Source organism: Nomascus leucogenys, chromosome 9, assembly GCF_006542625.1.
Source record: "Nomascus leucogenys isolate Asia chromosome 9, Asia_NLE_v1, whole genome shotgun sequence".
NCBI lineage: Eukaryota > Metazoa > Chordata > Mammalia > Primates > Hylobatidae > Nomascus > Nomascus leucogenys.
This window is the reverse complement of record NC_044389.1, coordinates 1,357,917-1,379,976: the sequence shown is the minus strand read 5'-3', so window position 1 is coordinate 1,379,976 and position 22,060 is coordinate 1,357,917. Positions and strand designations below refer to the sequence as shown.

General features: G+C 34.9%; 1 long non-coding RNA gene across 1 annotated transcript in view; it reads right to left on the bottom strand.

The window, feature by feature from the left end:
- Positions 1-447: 447 nt before the first annotated feature.
- LOC115836622 overlaps positions 448-22,060 on the bottom strand; it is a 66,205-nt gene continuing 44,592 nt past the window's right edge. Inside the window, exons 4-6 of the long non-coding RNA XR_004031624.1 lie at positions 11,309-11,420; positions 6,114-6,165; positions 448-589 (exon numbers count right to left, since the gene is read on the bottom strand). This is a non-coding gene — a long non-coding RNA (uncharacterized LOC115836622). The remainder of the gene's footprint in view (positions 590-6,113; positions 6,166-11,308; positions 11,421-22,060) is intronic.

Sequence of the window (22,060 nt, the reverse complement as noted above, 5' to 3'; positions counted from 1 at the left end):
TATTAGTTTTTGATGCATTTTTAGAAATACTTCTCTCTAGGTTAGTTCATAAATATATATAAAGAAAAGCTTTTGTCAAATGATTCTTCCAGGAAAAAAAATCATTTCTAATTATAGAATAAAAACACAAAGGATAACTCACAGAGGAAAGAAGGCATAGCATGCTCATGTTGGTGAATAAATATTTTCATATACGTAAGTCAGCCAGCTCAAAGTTGAACTGAATCCTGTAGACAGTGGAAGCAACTCCCTACAGCTATGTCTATACTTAGGAAATCCTGCTTTTGTACCTACAAAGCCCTATGTTTTCCTTACTCTGCCCCTCAAAACTACTGATAGTCTGACAACCTTCTGTGGAATGTTTGCAACTTCCCTACATTGTTCTACCCGCCAATCAGCCATTAGACATATAATATATAATGCAAGAGAAAATCTACTTACGGAGATCCTTCAGTAGTTTATTGGCAGTTTGCAGTTCATTGAAGGAAGCTTGGGTTCTGAAGCTAGAAGACTTCTCCTTCCTTCTTATTTAGGTGTACGACACTGGCAAAGCTATGTAATCTCTCTGAGATTCAGGGCTTTTTTAAACCTATGAAATAATTTATGTTTTATAAAAACCAAATATATAAACATATAAAATTTCCAGCCTTCAGTAGGTTTCCTTCTTTTTACTTTTTAAGTACTTGTCTAAGAAGAAAATGTAAAACTGATATTTTTCAAAGAATGTCTTGCCTGTTAAAAGCTGTGGGGTTCCTACCAAATGACTGTAGAAACTATCAGAGGTGAGGGTAGGTAATAGTTTGGACACAATTGCCCAACTTTATAAGTTGATAATAGGAAAATAATAGCGTGTAGTAGGTTAGTGTGCAGAATTATGGAGGGCAATAGACACTCTACATGACCTTGGAAAACTTTGTTTACACTCTAAATTATTATTTCTTTTTTGTAGAGTAAAACAGTAATGTCTTTATGATCAAAAAATCTTGACATTTTAAATATTTCCCAGGATTTTTTCAGATAGCCTCAAATCTTTAGTAATAAAGCTTTGTTGTTCTATTGCATTTCAAGTCCAGCTAAAGCACCAACATGAGCTAAGTGCATCACTCTTTTCATTCTCTTTTAAACAATGACGGCTCTGAGTAGCTATTACTATATTGATATGACTATCTTCTGAGTTTTATCATGATCTTTGATGTGTTTTGCTTTAAACAGATCCTCTAGATATCAACTCAAAAATAAAAAGTATAACTCATAAAGGAAAAATCTACTCTTTTCAGAGAGACTTTATCATTGCTTCATTAGCTATCCTGCATTCCTAGTGTATCAAAAATGTAACATAGTTTGTGAAAAAATTAAGCTATTTAACATTTTAAGAAAATATGTGTGATATAAAGTGGGTTACATGTTTACTTTAAATGATTATAATTCATCATACATTTCAATGATATGAAGAGAAGGAATGGCAGAATGGCATCCTACACAGACTCTTGAGTCCTATCTAATGGGTTTGAAACCAGACTTCCACCACATACTAGCATGTTGGACAAGTCAGTTTAACCCTGCTGTTCCAATTGCTTCATCTGTAAAATAGGAGCAGTTATAAGATCCATTTAATATTATCATGAGGATCAAATGAGGTAATAATATAAAGTACTTAGCAAAGTGCTTAGAACATGGTAAGTGCTCATTAATTTCTGTTACTTTTATAATTTCTGTTAATATTAACACTAGTACTACCAGTATGCTAAATATGAGAAGTTTTTCCGAAGAACAGAAACTCAATGTATTCTAACTATGAAAGGTAAAGATTTTTCCATATCCTTAAAATGATGTCACTTTCTTCTAGCATTATGTAGAGTAGAATTATTTGAAAATATGCTGAGATTTTAGGTGTTTTGTATGAATGAATTAATCTTTCACTAAGTGCTTTATTTTTTCCAAATAATTTTTTAACTCCAAGTTTAATTTTTCACTATAGCTCATATATCCTGAGAAAATATGAATACTAATATGTCACATTATTTTTAAAATTATGACATGCTAAATAAAAAATTTCAAATTATGACAGAATATGCACTTGATCTCAATGCCATTTTGAAATAAATGCCCAGAATTTCATTTAATGAACCCAGTGTATTATCACTCTTTTTCACAATTTCTTTCTTGTGTCTCAACATTTTGAATGATTCATGAAAATGTAGGTGTATTTCTACTATAAAAAATAAGGCATGTATACATGTGCTGGTTTATACTTAGCCAAGGCCTTGAAAAATAAAAAAGATCAAGGAGGTAACATCAATCTCTCACACACACACACACACACACACAAACACAAACACACACCTGTGTGAATAAAAAGGCATTCATTTGCTTGTTTGCTTTGCATTTTTTCAAGAATTGCCTTAAGGCTTCATTTTCCTTTCTATGCAATTGATTTATCTATCCAAATTACTAGATCACTAAGCTTTTAATTTTCTAAGAATCTCTGGATTTGGCTGTATATATGCATTTGATTTCAAACATTTAATTAATGAAGACAATTAGAAACACACATATAAATTGGACTTCTAGCACTTATGTTACCTGATTTGTAATAATAGTTTTAAATAATGTAAGAAACAAGATAGGTTATTTTAAAATTTCTTTTTTTCACTATTTATTAATACAATATAAAGCAATTAAATATATGTTAAAGTATTAGCCACCTCTAATTTGCAGCAGTTTTGTAAAGTCTGCTACCTAATTCACATGTTTGGCAGGTTTATGTATTACACATGTACAGTTTTCTCTCATGCACAATATATGTTCTAGGTAGTGTTTTTGTTGGCTTTAATATCTATCTGGGAGACTTTACTCAGATAAATATTTTAATATGAATTTCAAATAATTACTAAAAATCAACATTTGATTAACATTTTATGATCCACTGAAGTAAGCAACTAAGTCTTAGGTCTGGCGGTTGCCTCATGTGTCACCACAGTCCTCTATATATAGCACTTATAGGGAGCTTAACTAGCATATGTGTACAATTGCCTGCATTCTATATTTTTACCCTTCAATATACACTCTACCTTTTGACATTGCGTCCAAATTTTCATATATGTTAGTATCTTTATAACGGACAGATTAAATATATTTGTTGTTTGTAACAGAAACTTTGCAAAATTATGTTCCCTTAGAGGTAAACATGCCATAAATATTCACTGCATGTTCTTGTCATCTTATCTCCTTTTCAATCATTTTTTTTAACGTCACCCTTTTCCTTCTTACCTTCCCGCCACTCCTGGGGTTTATAGGTGTGTCAGCCTCAAAGCCCAGCACAGGTAGTGAGGGGAGAGGGGCAACGCAATATCCCAGTACAGCATAAGGTTGGATGCTGAGGGGAAAGTTGTGCTGTACAGGACTTGGAGGCAATGCTCTGAAGCCAAGGAAGCAGACAGCTGCATGGACAAGATGGGGCCTGTGAAGGATATGGCCAAAGAGATGCCAAAATATTTGAGTATACATAAGTATTCACAATGTATACTTATTGTACTTTGTACTTATTGTAAGTATATTGATGGTGTGGGAATCAGGCTTATTGTTGTCTGAGAATAGATTCATAATTATGGCAAAGGAAGATGGTTGAAAAGAACCCCAATGTGTTCCATCGAAATTATAAATATTGATATGAACTCATGAGCTTTATGTATACATACACAGACACGAATACACACCGATAAATAGAAATGGTTATATATGTATGTGTATAAAAGTCTATACATAATAGACTTTTATTATTTGAAGTATTATGTTCTATAAAAATTGCTGTGAATATGGAATTAGCAGAAACTAAAACCATTGTTTTTAGGGAAAATATAGAGTTAGGTTCCTGCGAGGCTCTGGTCACATTTTTGTCAACTGATCATTACATAACCTTGTTTTCGGTGTCCTTCTGCTTAAAGACACTTTATTGAATATATATTGTTGATTCATATCAACAACAGCACTGTAGCTCGTACCTCAATGGAGTTTATCTAACACGTTTTCTCTGTATGTCATATCACAGGCTTCTTGTGTTGAGGAACATTAGACAGCACTTCAGCACTACCCTGGGGTCCATTTTAAATAGCAAAATCACCAAAAAATCAAGATATGAAAAATGTAGCACTAAACAGATCACAAAGGGGACACTTGTTTATAGTATGGAAACAAGAAGGGAGAAAATTGCCTTAGTTGATCTCAACTGGAAACACCTTCATGGGGTGTCTCAAATTTTTTGTCACTTTGAGCATGTCCATGAATAAAGCAAAAGCATCATGAGTACTGATTTGGGGGTTTCAAATAAATTTTAGCAAGGAAGTGGATTCACAAATACAACACCCAAGAGTAGTAAGAATCAAACTGTATATCTGCATATCTAGCTATTTGTACATATTTCTCAGTTCTGTCTACTGGGAGGGCATAGAAGCACTGAGCACATCTAGTTTCTGGGTATTGTTATCTAAATACCATCCTCTACTAAAAGGAGCAGGCGGCCTTGCAGAAATGGCTAATTTCAAAATGGGGACAAGAAAAGTACAAGATAAGCTTGCAGATTGTATTGAGTCAAAAAATAAGGCAATGCTCAAAGAGTAATGGAACATGAAGAGAATACAGGAGCCAGCTTGACATGGCTCTTATTGGCTAAATTTAGAACAGTGTTAACATTCAAATAAGCAATGAGAGTGTCAGACTAGAACCCAATGAATAAAACAGAAATCCATTAGACTAAATGTTTTTGTGTATATGTGTATATATGTGTGTATATATTTTATACATACTACTTTTCTTAGTGAAAAAGAAAGTAGCAAATGTAGGAAAAAATGTAGGAAGGATGATATAATTACTATTTGGCAGTCACCATAGTGGTAGTAAATAGAGATGGGAGTCATCAGTGGATTAGTGGATTCTATGAATGGTGGGTAGATGTATGAGAGAGAAGAGAATATTAGCATAATATCTCAATATTTATCCACAAAGTATTAACCAAAAGTTAATAAAAATAAAATCATGGTATAGGATTTTTAAAAACTTGAACTTTTTTCACTTAATATAATTTCTTTGAATTTTAACCTTATTTGGGAATGTCTCCATGGTTATTTTATTCCACGTATTTAAATCAATATTCTTGCACTAAAAAATATGGAGACATTATGTAATATTTTCATATATTTTTGCCTCCCACTAGGTTTTAACTACCTTGAGGTAGTTAGGAACAAATTCTTCCAGGGTATTTTTCTCAATAACAATCACAATAACATGAACTAAATGTTGCTCTGTTACCACCATTACTGTCATCAATGTTAATTCACAATAGAAAATCATTGCTTTGTCAGCCCAGTGACCCTATTCTTGTATTGGGAAGTGCAGTTCTCATCTTTGCAGACACTTTTTTTTAATTGAGACAGAGTTTCGCTCTAGTTGCCCAGGCTTGTTGTCACTCGTGTTGCAATGGCACAATCTCGTCTCACCGCAACCTCTGCCTCCCAGGTTCAAGTGATTCTCCTGCCTCAGCCTCCCAAGTAGCTAGGATTACAGGCATGAGCCACCACGCCCGGCTAATTTTTTGTATTTTTAGTAGAGACGGGGTTTTGCCATGTTGGTCAGGCTGGTCTGCAACTCCTGACCTCAGGTGATCTGCTCGCCTTGGCCTCCCAAAGTGCTGGGATTACAGGCGTGAGCCACTGTGCCCAGCCTAGACATTCCTTATTATATCATTCCAGTCCTATGGTTCTCATGGGCTCTCCCATGTTAACACATGATGTCATTACATGAGTTCATTGCCCAAAGCTGAGCAGCAGACCCAGGTAGGAACATCATATAGATTTTCTGAGTATTTTAAAACTGAAATGAGGTGCTTCCAAAGTAGCAAATGCTGTGAGTCATGAGGTCTGAGAGTTCTTAGTTATATGATCCTTAACATGTGGAAAACACATGCCAGAATTAGAGATTTCTAAACAATATCAAAGACATAGGTAGATGAAAGATAGAGGTAGATTCCTATGGTGTCTGAAATTCTTGTCCCGTTGATGCTAAGGCTTAGCTGCATCCTTACTCTTCCCAAAATTTGGTTACTTAATTCCCCCATTTACCTTGTAAGCTAATAAATTTCTGCTTTGCCAAAGCCAATGAAGTTTCTGTCATCTGCAAAAAAAAAAAAATAGTTTTGGTTAATAAAATTATCATCATCTTCATCAGTCTACTTATCACAAAGAGCAAGCCTGTCAAATATTTTTGAGGTAATGAAATCTTCAGAAACTATTTTCTTGGTTAAAATTCAGGCATATCGAGAGAATAGCTATAAAATGTAGCATTTTTGTAAATATTATGTGAAAATGTAAAATAATATTATTACTTTTCAAAAGAAACAACAATTTAGAGAGATTTCAGAGAAAAGAAGTAAAAATTGAATGATCTGCAAATTTTATTCCCACTGGAGTCTAAAAATTAATGAGACTACGTGAACCTGTTACAAACAGCTTTTATTTGGCAACGGTAAAATGATACTTTAATAAATTCTCTTTGTTGTATGTGTAGCAGAAAGATTTGTGAGCTGTTATTCTACTGCTTATGGAATTTGCATTACTTTAGTGAAGGTATAAAATATTCAAAAATACAAGAAGTTACACAAAGTCATTTCCAATTTCCTTTTCAGTGAGCCAAAATTTAAACTACCATTGTTAATATAATTATTAATATTCAAAATTCATGATATATTAGTGAACAGATTGCAAATGAAATAAGATGAGAAAATAAATACAGAGCAATAAGACAGAATTAACTCTAAAATGCAGATAGTAAATGCTAATTAATGTAAAACATATTGCCAAAATTTGTGCAGTGGGTTCATCACTTGTAAATGCAATGATCTTGGGCAGATTATGAAACTTCTCTGCCTCAACACTGTTATCTGTAAAACAGAAAATGTAATGTGACCAACTTCATAGTATGATTGTATTAAATAAATTAATACATAGAAAGCTCTTAGAACAGCGTCTTGCATCCATTACATTCACATATTATTAGTATTTTTCACTAAGATCATTTTTATTATGCTAATGTTTTAAAAAACATTCTTGATTATTAAAATGCTCTGGGAGTTTTAAGGTTGTTTAATCACATAAAAAATTGGTTCTCAGATGACTAAATCTGCTCTAATGCTATTGCATCTTATAGTAGCACACAGAACTTGATTAAGATGGGTTATAAAATGAATTTTACAGACTAATATGTATTTGTCTATTGCTGTGCCAAAAATGTGTGTATCTAACACTTACGTGGTAGAATTAATTATCTAAATTAGCTTCTGCATAAACCCACTATCATTTAGTAGTCACCAAAGGGCAATTTATTGCTCTGTAATAAAGGATTCCACTGATCTTAAGAAATGAATTCACAGTTTTAATATACTCTGCCTATTGACTGGTTTTAGTTTTCTTGGGGAGAGGCACATATCATTTCCCCCACTGAAAATGTTGAGAAACTTCATTTATTATTGGCCAGTTAGGGATTTCCTTTTGTGAAGTGCCTGATTACATTTTTGTTCGTGTTTCTATTGGCTTGTCTGTCTCTACATTTTTTTTTTAGTGTGCTGCCATTTAATGATGGGAAAAATCAAAGAAAAGAAGATGTTATTAATCATATAGACCACATCAGGAAAGACTGTGTGAAAAAGTAGGGACAAAATTATCTCCAGGGAATATTTTTTACATATAGGAATCTGTCTCCCTAGGTAGTATGTATCTGTCTGTTTTGCTGTCTGTCTATAAGTCTACCTATCCTATATTATCTGTCTTTTTTTATATGTATACATTGAAAATATCTTCTCCCACATAATAGTTCTTTATTCACCCACGTAATGGTTTGTTTTAAGGGAAAAAAACTCAATATTTTCCAGTTTATCATTTTTTCACTTTTAGGTAAGTACTTTTTATAGTATTTAAGAAATTGTTGTCTCCCTCAATGTCATGAAGTGTGTCTGTGTTATCTTCAAAGAATGGCAGATTTACACTTTATATTTAGATCTATAGTTCATCCTAAGTTGATTTTTGTGTATGGTGTGACTGTAAAAGAGGCATTTATCTATGTACACACACATACATATATAAAACCTCCATTGTACTTCCATTTAAATATCAAATTTCCACAGCATCATTAATTGAAAATATCATGCTATCTCCTTTGTACTTCTGTATCACCTCTGTCATAAACTGACTGTATTTAAAGGGTATGTTTCTGGATATTACTACGTTCCATTTGGTAGCATGTCTAGTTTGCGTTACCACCACATTATATTAACAACTATAGCTTTAAAAATCTTGTACCCGTATTGTAATGCCTGCAGATTCATTCTTCTTTATTATTGTCATAACTATTCTTGCCTTTAAGTTTCCATATGATTTTTAATATCCATTTGTCATTTCCAGCCAAAGAACACATGCTATGAATCTACTTGTAAGTGATTAAATGCATGGAAGGATTTTGGAAGCAGCAATACATTTAAAATGTTGAATCCTGCTGGGTTTGGTGGCTCATGCCTATAATCCCAGCACTCTGTGAGGCCAAGGTGGGAGGCCAGGAATTTGAGACCAGCCTGGGCAATATAGTGAGATCCTGTCTCTACCAAAAAAAAAAAAAATAGCTGGGTATGGTGGCACACACCTATAGTCCTAGTTACTTGGGAGGCCAGGGTGGGAGGATAACTTGAGCCCAGAAGGGTGAGGCTGCTGTGAGCCATGACAGTGCCTCTGCACTTCAGCCGGGGCAACAGAACAAGACCATCTCTCAAAAAAAGTTGAATCTTCCAAACAATGAACATGATGTAGCCCTCTATTAGGTAGTACTTCTTTTGTGTTTTTTAATAGAGAGGTCTCACTGATCACTTATTAAATTTATTCCTAGCTGTTTATGCTTATTGGTGCAAGTATAAGTTATACCAATTGTAATTTTCAATTTTTTTTCGGATATACTACATTTCTAATTTTAATCATGCTATAATGAAAATTTATTTATCTCTAACAGTTTATCCATAAAATTTTTTGGATTACTACACACACCATCAACCTTCCGTGAATAATGCCAATTTATTTTCTTACATTCTAGTCATTATAAATTTAATATTTTCACCATCATATTGTTCTGACAAGGCTGTCCATTGAAATGTGAAAGGAAGACAATCACAGCCTTTCCTCATTCCCTATCTTTAGGGAAGTGCTTTAATTCATCAAGAATAATGATTTCTGAATAATTTTTGTACATAATCCTATTCACATGAATGAAGTGCCTATTCCTGGTTTGTTTATAGTTTCATTTTCGTTATTTTTGTAACACAAATGGTTGTTATTGAGTGTTTAATTCAGTCAAATCCCTAACGTCTAATGTTTTAGAGCATAGTAGTTAGACTTAACCAGTTTAGCAATATTTCTCTTATTTTGTCTATTTCCATTTGAAATGAGTTCAATATTGTGGTTATATCTCTTATCTATTTGTTTTCTATTTGATACATCTGCTATATATGTATTTTGTCTCTTCGTTTCCTCTTTTGATTTAATCAAATATATTTATTTCCTTCCTCTATTAATATGTTGATTAAACATTCCTGTACCTTTTTTAGTCCAGAAGTTAAACTAGATATTGCATCACATATTCCTGAATAATTAGAACCTAATAGAAATCATTATTTCAACAACTCCTTGATTTTTCTGTAACCTTAGAATTCTTAATGCTTTCTCTTGTGTCATTACTTTGCATTTTAATCATATGTAAATATTTAAAGCCAAAGCCATTCATTATCTTATTATAATTATCACTATTCTTTTGAATTGATATTTACTCAATTTTGTCCACATATTTAACCTTTTGGATACTTGATGGGTTTATCTAAAATACTTTTTCTTTTTTTCAAAGAATCATTTTAGTATTTCTTTTAGTATTGGTGTATTAGCAATGAATTCTTTGTTTTTGTTGTCAATTTTTTCTCCAAGCCCTTTAAAGATCTTGTTCCATTAATTTTGAGCTTCCATTATTGCTATTAAAAATTTATTTGTTGTGGCCGGGCGTGGCGGCTCACGCCTGTAATCCCAGTACTTTGGGAGGTCAAGGTAGGTGGATCACCTAAGGTCAGGAGTTCAAGATCAGTATGACTAACATGGTGAAACCCTGTCTCTACTAAAAATACCAAATTAGCCCGGTGTGGTGGTGGGTGCCTGTAGTCCCAGCTACTCGGGAGGCTGAAGCAGAAGAAATGCTTGAACTTGGGAGGTGGAGGTTGCAGCAAGCTGAGATCACGCCAGTGCATGCCAGCCTGGGCAACAAGAGCAAAACTCTCTCAAAAACAAACAAACAAAAAAATAGTTTGTCATTATTATTGTTGCTTTGAAGGAAATGATTTTTTTTTCTGGCTGCTGCTTTTGCTTTAAGTTGTTGGTTGTGTTTATCCTGATATGCCTTAGTGTGGTTTACTTTGTGCCTATTCCAACTAAGATTTATTGAAGTTCTCATATCTGTACTTTAGTAACTTTCTTCGGCTTTGGAGAATTCTTGGTGACTTTCCATATTTCTTCTGTCATATTATTTTCCTCTTTTCTCATTTTAGAACTTAATTAACATATATTAAATTTTCTCATTGTATCTTATATAAGCTCTTACACTCTGTTCTAAACAAGCTATGGAATTTTTCTCTATAAGGATTCTGGATTTTTTTGACTTTCTTGTCTTCCAGTTTATTAATTAATTAGTCAACACTTCTATTTCATTTAATCTTCTATTAAAAGCAACTATTAATTGAAAGTAAGAAGGTTATCTACTTAGATTCTTAGAATCCCACCTTATATTTCAAATAATGGCAAAAAAAAGGGAAAACCAACTGTGAGTCATACTAATTATGCTTTGTAAATCTTTTGTATTTTTAATGTTTTCACATATTAAGGTCTTGCTGATCCTGGACAGACTGCTTCTCCCAAGATTTATCAATTCCCAAAGATACAAAGAACTCACATGCAAACATGCTTTTCATAGGCAAACTAAACTAACCCAGAACCCATATCCCCAACCACATTTTAAAATCATGCTCTCACAGTCTGGGCCATGATTTCCTTGCCCTAATTACCCCAGAGCCAGATTCCAGACAACTAGGAAGAGCTCTTACACAATGGAGCCTGCCAAAATTGCTCCAACTAGCCAATTCTAAGCCTGCTTACACTACCTTGCCCATTTCTTCCTGCAAAAACCACAATAAAAGCTCTTGCCTGCATTTTCAGCACAGTCCATCATCTTCCTCCTGACCAACCTTGCTGCTTCTCCATGTGTCTCGCCGATAGTGTCACGTGTCCCTTTCCCTTTGGATCTGGAGTTATAATAACCTTCAGCAGTTGTCTCCTGGTCTTTTGGTCTCATCATACCTGAGCAAATAAATAAAACTCCCATTTTCATACATGTGTTGAGGTCATTTATCCACACATCTCTTCACATTAGAATCCCAACCTCTAGAGACTCCAATTTCTCTGGCTCCACCCTGTGAAAATAACAAAAGCTCTGATATTGTCTATGCCCTCTAGAAGCAGGCTTCTGTCAGAGTACTTCACACAAAAGTTCATCCACTTTCTGCTTTCTCATATTTGGAAAATGTGTCAAGAAAACAGTAGCTAGAGAAATTTTGTCTATCTCTACAGTCACTTTCCAATGTTCTGCATTGTCATCTAATTTTTTTCCATGTACCTAAGTCAAACATATAAGTCTATTACCATTTCTCCCATACATTTTAAATACTTGCCAGTTGCATAATCCAGGGTGTCGTCTTCCATATAACCCCATTCCCATCTACCACATATGAAAATGTTAGTAAATTCAGGTTTTCAGGGGTTCTTAGGACCCACGATTATCAGTAGCATTGGGATCTTTGTTGCCGTCTGATAGGTGAGTAATGCAACTTCTGGATCCTATTCTCAGGATATATTATCTAGTCCTGTTTCAGCTTTTAGTTTACAGTATATATTTTCTCCTAATAAATGGCAATAGTTTGTTCCATTTGTATTAATAATTGATGGTATCACAGTTTTTCTGCCAAGAGAAATATACAGATCCCTAATATTCACAGGCATGCTTGAGAAATTAATATGGAAGTCTTGTACATCTCATTCTTATGACATACTCCTGCAATTTTCTTTATCCCTGTGGCATCATGTTGATATTTTTACTATGTGCAACTAATATTGAGATACATTTTGGCATTCTATCACAGTTTGCTGCACCAGGCAATTCATTAGCACTGGAAATTTGGTGTTCCTGAACATATTCAGTAGCCACTTTAAAATTGATATTTAAAATGTCTCCTTGCTACAGACAGGAAATATTATTCATTACATGATACTTTTTGCCTTGATTGCACATCTTAACTTAAAGGGTGAGATTCTCCTGATAGATTATGGAAATGGATCCTTGAAGTCTCAGCTTAAGAGCTAGGAAATGACACTGGTATTTAGCCATTATTCTGCAAAATGTAACCTATACTTGGAACGAAGAGACATCATATGATGCTGTGTTCCTGGTTGCTGGAATTCCAAGAAATTGCCCTTCTCAGAAAGATTTCCATTGACATATGTGGCTAATATATGCTTTTTGTCTCCACAACTTAATGCCCTTAGGCTTCAAGTTTCTGGCTCCTGGTGGGAGATAATACCATGAGATGACATGCTGTTTTTCACTAAACATAAAGCTGCAGTTGCTATATCTTTCCATGTTAACAGGCTGGTAGGCAAATAAATGAGTTATTTCACTGGAATAAATAATTTACTCAGTATGAGGGCATAAATTACAGTTTGATAACGGGACAAGGCTGAGTATTCTGGAACGCAAAGTATTCATTGGGGTGAGTCTTGCTTCTTACATGACCACTGAAAAGTATAAATAGAAAATTGAGAAATTTTGCCCCCAAAAATCATGGTAACCAGGGATGTGGATCATCCAGGGAAGAAAATCTGAATTGTTAATTCACAAGTCAGACCTTTTAGATGAACTAAAATTCTGGCTATCATTGAGTAGAGAATGGGTGACATAAAAGGGGCATAAATATTTATTATTAGTTCTATTAAGGTTGCTATATTTGCTGCCCATAATATATTAATAATTATTAGTGGAAACAAAGGCTTTTAAATTCAGAGAAAAAAAGGATACATAAGAACTGCAGAATGAGTATTATAATCACTTAATGAACTACGACATGCAAGACAGATGAAATGATTAACTCGGATGTGATTTAAATCTCTATTAATGCTGCCACCTAGTAAACATGATTTAAAATATCCAATAGCAGACACTTATTAAGCATCAGTGTTTCTGCCAGACACTTTGCTGGTTTTTGTGGACATAAAGGTAACTTACACATCATTTCTTCTGTCACATCAGAAACTGTGGCTAAATTGTTTTATGAATTTTATCCTTGCTGTCACATTTATTGACAGGAATTCAAATGGCAAGAAAGTACAGAAAAGACTGTCACTACAATATTTACCTAGAACTCATGTTCTTTATGCTTTAGCAAAATGCATGATGAAAACATATTCAAGATATTTGGCCATATAATTATTTCTCATACAAACTGTTACAGCTACCACACCTGAAGCTGTCCTAGTATGAATGACATTATCACTGAAGATAAACAGAAATATTTTGGTTTACAAATACTTCATATGTGAAATAAAATATATAAATAAGATGATTGTATCTAAGCATTTTGATTTCTCAAAACAAAGTCTGAGACAAAGATTTGACTACAGGTGGCTTATTTGCGATGCGATTTTAAGAAGTAACATTAAGGGAGCAGAGAGAGGAAGAAAGGGAAAAAGCAAAAGCACTTAAAGCATTTAAAGAATATGTTATCGGCCAGGCACGGTGGCTCATGCCTGTAATCTCAGCACTTTGAGAAGCCGAGGCAGGTGGATCACCTGAGGTCAGGAGTTCAAGACCAGCCTGACCAACATAGAGAAACCCCGTCTCTACTAAAAATACAAAATTAGCCAGGCGTGGTGGCGTGTTCCTGTAGTCCCAGCTACTCGGGAGGATGAGGCAGGGGAATCGCTTGAACCCAGGAGGCAGAGATTGCAGTGAGCCGAGATCGTGCCATTGCACTCCAGCCTAGGCAACAACAACAAAAAAAAAAAAAAAAAAAAAAAAAGGGAGCAAAGAAGGAAGGAAGGAAGGATGGAATGAAGGAAGTATGTTATCAAGTTGACCATTTCTGTGAAAACTCATCCACTGGGTTCCCTCCAGAACAGTGAATATGCACCCTAGAGTTGTATCTTTGAGAAGTTTGTGGATGTTTCATTCATTCACCATTTCATTCTTCATTATGGTTTGCTCTTGGACTACATATTTTACGTGTACTTCCAAACCTTGGGAAAGAATGTGAAGCAGAAAATCATTGGCATACACTGAATGTGAGACATCATCAGCATATACAGATGTGTCTACCACAGTGTGTAAAACTGAGGAGGAGGCCAGGTGCGGTGGCTCACGCCTGTAGTCCCAGCATTTTGGGAAGTCAAGGCAGGCAGATCACTTGAGCTCAGGAGTTCAAGACCAGCCTGGCCAACATGGTGAAACCCTGTCTCTACTAAAAACAAAAATACAAAAATTAGCTGGGTATGGTGGCATGTGCCTGTAATCCCAGCTACTTAGGAAGCTAAAGCAGCAGAATCACTTGACCCTGGGAGATGGAGGTTGCAGTGAGCCAAGATCATGCCACTGCACTCCAGCCTGGGCAACAGAGAGAGACTCCATCTCAAAAAAAAAAGAGAGAGAAAACCTAAGAAGGAAAAAGAAAAAATGACACAAAGTACAAGAACTATTTTCAACACATTGTTTACATTTTTAACTTTCACTGAAGTCTCACAGATGGATTTGATGCATTATTTGTTTATTTTCCTCTTGGAAACCAATGATTCACTAGGTAAGGATGTATAGTGTAGGGATTTCTTTATAACTTAGTGAAGCTGATGTATTTTGTCCTCAAGACTAATTAATATTTTATAAATATTATAACATAATACCAGTCAACTAACAAATTATATAATTGTATAATTAATCAATTATATCATTCAGTTAACAAAAAGCTGTATTTAACTAACTGTAACAAGATTAGTAGTTGTTTTGTGCCAGGTACCGTTACAGATATTGGAGATAATGCTATGAAAAGCTAAAACCCCTTTGATCATATATAAAACCAACATAAGAAGACTCCTGCACATAAGCAGAAGAAGGTAGACTGGCTATGGACCACAAGGCCCAAGACACAACACCTTGGTGAATTCTCTAGGATTTATTTTTGATTCATATATCCCAAACTTGGAGTCAAAAAAACTGGCAGCCCAGAAACACCAACAGGCAAAGACAAGAAGACAAAAATCCCTGCTTTCTCTAGAGAAAGGGCAGGCAATCAAGGCCACAAACTTTTAGTCAATAACCTCACTATTACGGCCTGATGCCACAGAAAAAAAAAACATGAGCCCACCCCTATCACTACCTACACTGCTAAAGGTTGCGTGGGGAGGTTACACATCTACAATTTAGAGGCTGTGACAAGGTGCTTTAACCCCAATAGAAGATTCTCAGAGAAAGCCAAGTAGAAAGCCAGGACATACATTGCTACTGGCCAATAGTGAGCCAGCAACCCCATTCCCCGTGTTAGTTGACACAACTGACATGAGCTTCTACCTTCACTCAGCAGCAAAGAGAATCTCTCACCTCTTTCTGAAAGGGGGCTGACAGCACAGGCCAGGTGGAGAGTTAATATTTTCACCACTAACAGTAAAGAGGTCACCCCAACCACACTGTTAGCGCAGGCTTTATGGTGAGTAGGAACTCCTACCTCCACCTGGCAGTAAGGAGGAGACCCCACTCCCCTTCATGTGATTGCAGCAGCCAGCAGGGAAGATGGATTTCTACCTCTAGCTGGTGGTAACAAGGTGGCATCCCCAGCTTCATATGCAAGAATGGTGTCATAGAAAGTTATATCACAGAAAGAGCCACTGAAGAGATAGAGAAAACAGTCCTGAATCTCTGACACCACCCCTCTCCCACCCCCAGTAGCAGCAGCATGGTGCAAAGAATGTCTCTGGACACTGAGGAGGGAGAGAGAACACAGCAGTTGTGAGGCATTGAACTCAGTGCTGTCCTGTTAGAAAGAAAGGAAAATCAGACCAATCTCAGCTGATGCCCACCCATAGTGCGAGTATTTAAACCAGCCCTAGCCAGGGGAATCACTTATCCCAGCAGTCTGAACTTGAGTTCCCACAAATCTCACCACAGAGGGCTGTGTTACTCTACTCTCAGCATTAAGTCCTCAGAACAGAGAGAGAGAGACTCTATTTGTTTGTGAGAAAGTAAAGGAAGAGAATAAGAGTCTCTGCCTGGTAATCCAGAGAATTCTCCCAGATCTTGTCCAACACTACCAACACAGTACCTCTATGAGTCTGAAGAAGCCACAGCATGACTGGGCTTGGGTGCCCCCTGAAGCAAATACAGCTTAGAATACAACACGCAAGTGCTTTCAAATATCTGGAAAGCCTTCCTATGAAGGATGGCTACAAATAAGTGCAGACAGTGATGACTACAATAAATACCTAACTCTTCAGTGCCCAGACATCAAAGAACATGTACTAGCATCAACACCATCCAGAAAAATCTAACTTCACCAAATGAACTTAAGGAGGCACCAGAGACCAATCCTGGAGAAATAGAGATATGTCACCTTTCTGAAAGAGAATTAAAAATAGCTGTATTGAGGAAACTCAAAGAAATTCAATGTAACGAAGAGAAGGAATTCAGAATTCTATCAGATAAATTTAATATAAGAATCCAAATAATTAAAAAGAATCAATCAGAAATTCTGGAGCTGAAAAATGTAATTGGTATACTGAAGAATGCTCCAGAGTCTTTTGATAGCAGAATTGATTGAGCAGAAGACAGGATTAGTGAACTTCAAGAAAGACTATTTGAATATGAATAGTAATAGGAAACAAAAGAAAAAAATAAAAAACAATGAAGCACACCTACTGGATCTAGAAAACAGCCTCAGAAGGGCAAATCTAAGAGCTATTGGCCTCAGAGAGGAGGTGGAGAAGGAGAGAGGGATGGAAAATTTATTCAAAGGGATAATAACAGAGGATGTACCAAGCCTAAAGAAAGATACCAACATTCAAGTACAAGAAGGTTATAGAATACCAGCATATTTAATCCAATGAAGACCACTCAAGGCATTTAATAATAAGACACCCAAAGTCAAGGATAAAGAATGCGTCCTAAAGGCAGCAGGAGGAAAGTAACAAATAACATACAATGGAAATCCCATACATCTGGCACCAGACTTTTCAGTGGAAATCTTATAGGCCAAGAGACAGTGGCATGACATACTTGAAGTGCTGAAGGAAAAAACTGTTATCCTAGAAGAGTATATCTGGCAAAAATATCCCTCAAACATGAAGGAGAAATAAAGACTTTTCCACACAAACAAAAGCTGAGAGTTTTCATCAACACCACACCTTTTCAACAAGAAATGGTAAAGGGAGGACTTCCATCAGAAAGAAAAGGACATTAATGAGCAGTAAGTAATCACCTGAAGGTACGAAATTTACTGTTAATAGCAAGTACACAGGAAAACACACAATATTATAACATTGGAACTGTAGTTTTATCCTTATCCTAAGTAGACAGACTAAATGATGAACCAATTGAAAATAATAATTGTAACAAATTTGCAAGACATGGTCAGTAGAGTAAAATGTAAATAGAAACAACAAACAGTTAAAAAGCAAAGGGATGAAATTAAGGTATAGAATTCTTGTTAGGTTTTTTTTTTTTTTTGGCTTGTTTCTTTGTTTCTTTAAGCAAACAGTGCTAAGTTGTTATCAGGTTAACAAAATGGATTATAAGGTAGTATTTGCAAGCCTCACAGTACCCTCAAACCAAAAAACATACAATAGAGACACAAAAAATAAAAAGCAAGAAACTAAATTATATCCCCAGAGAAAAATTATGTTCACTAGAGGAAAGAAATAAAAAAGTAAAAAATGTATAAAACAACCAGAATACAAGTAACAAAATGGCAGAAGTAAGTCTCTACTTATCAATAATAATATTGAATATAAATGGACTTAACTCTCCAATCAAAGGCATAGACTGGCTGAATAGAAGAAAAACAAGGCTTATTGATCTGTTGCCTACAAAAAACACACTTCACCTATAATGACACACTAAACTGAAAATAGAGCAATCAAAAAAAGATTTCATGACAACGGAAACTGAACAAGAGCAGAAGTCACTATATTTATAGCAGACAAAATAATTTTCAAGATAAAAACTGTAAGAGACAAAAAAGGTCACAATATAATAATAAAGGGGATAACTGAGTAAGAAGATATAACAATTTTAAATATATATGCACCCAACACTGGAGCACCTACATATATAAAGAAAATAGTATTAGAGCTAAATAGAGAGACAGGACCAAAAACAATAGTAGCTGGAGACTTCAACACCCCACTTTCAGCACTGGACAGATCTTCCAGATAGAAAATCAACAAAGAAACATCAGACTTAATCTGCACTGTAGACCAAATGGATCTAATAGATTATTTACAGAACATTTCATTCCTCATGCTTTTCCTCAGCACGTGGATCATTCTAACAGATAGACTACCTGTTAGGTCACAAAACAAGTCTTAAAACATACAAAAATTGAAATAATATCAAACATCTTCTCTGACCACAATGGAATAAAACTAGAAATTAATAACAAGAAGGATTTTGGAAACTATACAAACACATAGAAATTAAGTAACATGCTCCTGAGTGACCAGTGGGTCAATAAAGAAATTTAAAATTTAAAAACATTATGAAGAAAATGATAATAGAAACACAATCTAACAACCTATGGAATACAACAAAAGCAGCACTAACAGGGAAGTTTGTAACTATTAGTGTCAACATTAAAAATAAGGAAAAATTTCAAATGAACAATCCAATGATTCATATTAAAGAATTAGAAAAGCAAGAGCAAACCAAACCCCAAATTAGTAAAAGAAATAATAAAGATCACAGCAGAAATAAATCAAATTAAAATTTAAAAAATACTTTTTTGAAAAGTTAAACAAAATTGACAAACCCTTAGCCAGACTAAGAAAAAGAGGGATGATCCAAATAAATAAAATTGAAAATGATAAAGGAGACATTACAACTGATACTACAAAAATTCAAAAGATCATTAGTGGTTAGTATGAGCAACTATATGCCAATATACTGGAAAATCTAGAAGAAACTGACAAATTCCTGGACACACACAACCTACTAATATTGAACCATGAAGAAATTCAAAACCTAAGTAGACAAATAGCAAGTAATGGGATCTCAGCTGCAGTAAAAAAAAATCTCCCAGTAAAGGAAAGCCTGGGACCTGATGGCTTCACCATTGAATTGTACCAAACGTTTGAAGAATAACTAATACCAATGCTACTCAAAGTATTCCAGAAAATAGAGGAGGAGAGAATACTTCCAAACTCATTATGAGGCCTGTGTTACCCTGATACCAAAACAAGACAGAGACACATCAGGAAAAGGAAAACTTCAGCAAACTGACATGAGAATAGAAAACCAAACACAGCATGTTCTCACTTATAAGTGGGAGCTGAACAATGGGAACACATGGACACAGGGAGGGGAACAACACACACTGGGGCCTGTTGGGGGATGGGATGAGAGAAGGGATTGCATTAGTAAAATTAGCCAATGAATGGTGGGCTTAATACCTAGGTGATGGGTTGTTAGGTGCAGCAAACCAGTAATGGCACACGTTTACCTATGTAACAAACCTGTACATCTTGCACATATACCCCAGAACTTAAAATAAAAATCAAAATAAAGAAAAAAAATGAAACTACAGGCCAATAGTTTTGATAAATCTTAATGCAAAAATCCTCAACCAAATAGTAGCAAACTGAATTCAGCAAAACATTAGAAAGGTCATTCATTATGACCAAGTAAGATTTACTCCCTGTGATACAAGGATGGTTCAACAAATAGAAATCAATCAATGTGATACATCACATCAACAGAATGAAGAATAAAAACCATATGATTATTTCATTGATGCTAAAAAAGCAATGAATAAAATCCAACACCCCTTCATGATAAAATCCCTTAAAAAATGGGGATATACTTCAACATAATAAAAACCACATAATATCATACTGAATGGGAAAAATTCAAAAGCCTTTCTTCTAAGATCTGCAGTTGTCACCACTGTTATTCAACATAGCACTGGAAGCCCTAGTATGAGCAATCAGACAAGAGAAAGATATAAACAACACCCAAATTTGAAAGAAAAATGTTCAATTATTCTTGTTTGCAGATGATATAATCATGTATTTGGAAAAACCTAATGATGCAATAAAAAACTATTAGAACTGATAAAAAAATTAGTAAAGTTGCAGGGCACAAAATTAACATACAAAAATCAGTAGCATTTCTATATGGCAACAGTTAACAATATAAAAAATCAAAAAAGCAATTATATTTACATTAGCCACACAAATCCAGACTACCCAAGGCTATCTCAAACAAAAAGAATAAAATTGAAGGAGTCACATTCCCTGACTTTACATTATACTACAGAGCTTTTGCAACCAAAACAGCATGGTACTGGTATAAAAGCAGACTAATGGAACAGAATATAGAACGCAGAAACAAATCCACACACCTATAGTGAACTCATTTTTGACAAAGGTGCCAAGAACATATGCCCAAGAAAAGACTCTCTTAAATCTCTTAAATAAATGGTGCTGGAAAAACTGGACATCCATATGAAGAATAAAACTAGACAGACAAAAATCAAACCCAAACATATACAAAAATCAAACCAAAATTGAATAAAAACTTAAATCTAAGACCTCAAACCATGAAACTACTACAAGAAAACATTGGGGGAAAATATCCAGGACATTGACCTGGATGCTTTTTGGATGTTCTTCAAAAACATTTCTTCAGGAATACCCGACAAACACAGGCAGCCAAAGCAAAAATGAACAAATGGGATCACATCAAGTTAAAACGCCCTGGAACAGCAAGGATACAGTCAACAAAGTGGGGAGACAACCCACAGGATGGAGGAAAATATTTGCAAACTACGCATCTGACAAAGGATACATAACCAGCATATATAAGGGGCTCAAACAATTACATGGGAAAAAAATCTAATAATCTGAGAAAAAAATTGGGGAAAAGGTTTGAATAGACATTTCTCAGAAAACGATCTACAAATGGCAAACAGGCATATGAAAAGGTGCTCAACATCATTGATCATTAGAGAAATGCAAATCAAAACTGCAATGAAATATCATCTGACCCCAGTTAAAATGGTTTATATCCAAAAGATGGGCAATAATAAATGCTGGCAATGATGTGGAAAAAAGGGAACCCCCATGTATTGTTGGAATGTAAATTGGTACAACCACTATGGGAAACAGTTTGGAGGTTTTTCAAAGAACTAAAAATGGAGCTACTATACAATCTAGCAATCATTCTGCTGGGAATATATGCAAAAGAAAGGAAATCAGTATATTAAAGAGATATCTGCTTTCCACTTTGTTGCAGCATGGTTTACAATAGTTAATATTTGGTGGCAACCTAAGCTGTCATTATCAGATGAAGGGATAAAAAATGTGGTACATATACACAATGGAGTATTATATAGCCATAAAAAAGAATAAGATCCAATCATTTGCAGCAACATTGATGGAAGTGGAGATTATTATATTAAGAAAAATAAGCCAGACACAGAAAGAATATTATCACATGTTCTCACTTATTGGTAGGATCTAAAAATCAAAACAACTAAACTCATGAACATAGAGAGTTGAAGGATGGTTATCAGAGGCTGGGAAAGATAGTAGGGACCTAGTGGGAAGGTGGGGATGGTTAATGGGTACAAAACAAAATAGTTAAAAAGAATGAATAAGACCCACTGATTGACAGTACAACAGGGAGATAATAG